The 2,500-nt window shown below is 37.0% G+C and overlaps 1 protein-coding gene across 1 annotated transcript in view; it reads right to left on the reverse strand.

Moving 5' to 3' along the window:
- Positions 1–2,500, reverse strand: part of LOC144962639 (zygote arrest protein 2.S-like) — a 9,882-nt gene that overhangs the window by 6,347 nt on the left and 1,035 nt on the right. The window lies entirely within an intron of this gene.

Genomic DNA, 2,500 nt, shown 5'->3' on the forward strand with positions numbered 1-2,500 from the left:
TAACTCATAATGAAGAATGAAGTTGAAGTCACTCGGATCAATGCTATTGTTTTTTGCTATCCGCGTTTATGAGTAATTCTTAACAAAATGTGTAAACCAGACTATAAACGTTCAAGGTTACACATAATTTTGTGTGTTCGTCCGTTATATTTCCGGATGGCAATGTTGTGAGCTCCTTAGCCAAGCGCACAGCATCTATAGCTGAGACCCAGAGCTTTCATTTGAGGTATACCTTTTATCTGTAGAACTATTCGCATAGACATTATTTAAAAAAAAAAAAAAGGGGGGGGGGGGGTGGGGTGGGGGGGGGGGGGGGGGGTGGTGGGGGGGGGGGGGAGGTACCGCTTTTCTTGTATTTATCACCCTGCTCGGCTTGACACTGGTTCATAGAGAGATTTTCTGATTTGGATCAAAACACTCATTGTACAGTGTTATATAATTGCTATACATTGTTATAAATTGCTATATATTGCTACTACTACTACTACTACAACAACAACTACTGCTGCTACTACTACTACTACTACTACTACTACTACTACTACTACTACATATACTACTACTACTACTACTACTACTACACTACTACTACTACTACTACTACTACTACTACTACTACTACTACTACTACTACTACTACACTACTACTACTACTACTACTACTACTACTACTACTACTACTACTACTACTACTACTACTACTACTATATATACTACTACTACTAATAATAATATTTATAATAATAATAATAATAATAATAATAATAATAATAATAATAATAATAATAATAATAATAATAATAATAATAATAATAATAATAATAATAATAATAATAAAGCTTTGGAGTTGACAACAGAGAAACGTAATGCATTCATTTCTATGTAGATAGTTAAAATATGCACCGTTGTTTACAACAAGATCAAAATGACATTTGAAGCTTGCGATAACAAATTCGGCTTGGCTGACACACGTGTTGTGTGTGTGCCAAGATGAAGGGTTGAAATACACATACATACATACATAATAATAATATCATCATGCATGTCAACACGAATGCTAATAATAACAAATAGCTATACACGTCGATTGCAACCGGTCAGATTGATAATACTTCCGCACTTCGAAAAAGATACAGTGCAACCTCTGGATAACGACACCCCTGGATAATGACACCCCTGGATAAGGACACCTCTGGATAAAGACACTTCTGGATAAGGACAGCTCTGGATAACGACACCCCTGGATAAGGACACCTCTGGATAAGGACACCTCTGGATAAGGACAGCTCTGGATAAGGACAGCTCTGGATAATGACACCCCTGGATAAGGACACCTCTGGATAAAGACACTTCTGGATAAGGACAGCTCTGGATAACGACACAACTGGATAACGACACAGCTGGATAACGACACCTTTGGATAAGGACAGCTCTGGATAACGACACCTCTGGATAAGGACAGCTCTGGAAAACGACATAATTGTCCGGTCTCGGGCGATGTCCTTATCCATGGGTTGCACTGTATACAATTTGCACGATATGGCATGACCTTTGCATGGGGTGGTTCCCCTTAATGATTCCTATTGTGTGAATGCGTTATCTACCAAATTCAGTCCCTTGATTGATGGACAAAGAATAATTACAAAGATCTTTCCTCATGGGACTGGAATCTTATAGATAGAAAGAAGTTGACGTCACTCTGGTCTTTGTTATTGTTTTTTTTTAATTCGCCATCCATTTTTATAAAACAATGTCAAATTATGATACATGTTTTTAATTGCAATTTTGATTTTTTTTCGGGGGAGGGGTTCTAGAATTTTAAAATAAAAAATAATAAAATACTCAAGCATGTGTATAGCGCAATATAAACTAAACGTGCTCAAGGCTTTTTGCAAGGAATCCCCACCTAAGAACGACACTTCGCATGAAGGATAAGGCAACAGTACATTTCCCAGACAGACACAACCCTGTTACGGCCAGGTACCTGAGTATAGTGAGAGAATGCGAGTAAAGAGCATTTTCAACGATTCAACAATACGCCGGCGCTTAGAGCGGGGCTCGAACCCTGGACCTTCCGATAGAAAGCTAGTGTCATAGCTCAAGACTACGTAGCCGCACCGAATAACCAGACTTATTAAAAAGTGGAATGGGCAAATTTGGCAAAATAAAACAGAAAAAAAAAAACAACAAACAAACAAACAAAAGAAACAAACAAAAACGAATAAGAAAACAGCAACAACAACAACAATAAAAAAAAATACAAATAAACTCAAATTTCAATATAAGTTCCCCTCTTAAGAATTTGATGGGAAAAATTCAAATAATCTAAAATGACAAAGATCTGAAAAAAAAGTGAGTATGAAACAGTGACAGACAAAAAAAAAAAAAAAGCAGAGAAAAATACAAGGGAACCCCCCCCCCCCCCCCCCCACAAAAAAAAAATAAATTAAAAAAATCAAATCAGCCGGCTAGCCATCCTATGATTTGGAATTTGAGATGT

The sequence above is a fragment of the Berghia stephanieae genome, chromosome 1, assembly GCF_034508935.2.
Source record: "Berghia stephanieae isolate SIO BIC M18660-M18661 chromosome 1, UCSD_Bste_1.3, whole genome shotgun sequence".
Classification (NCBI taxonomy): domain Eukaryota; kingdom Metazoa; phylum Mollusca; class Gastropoda; order Nudibranchia; family Aeolidiidae; genus Berghia; species Berghia stephanieae.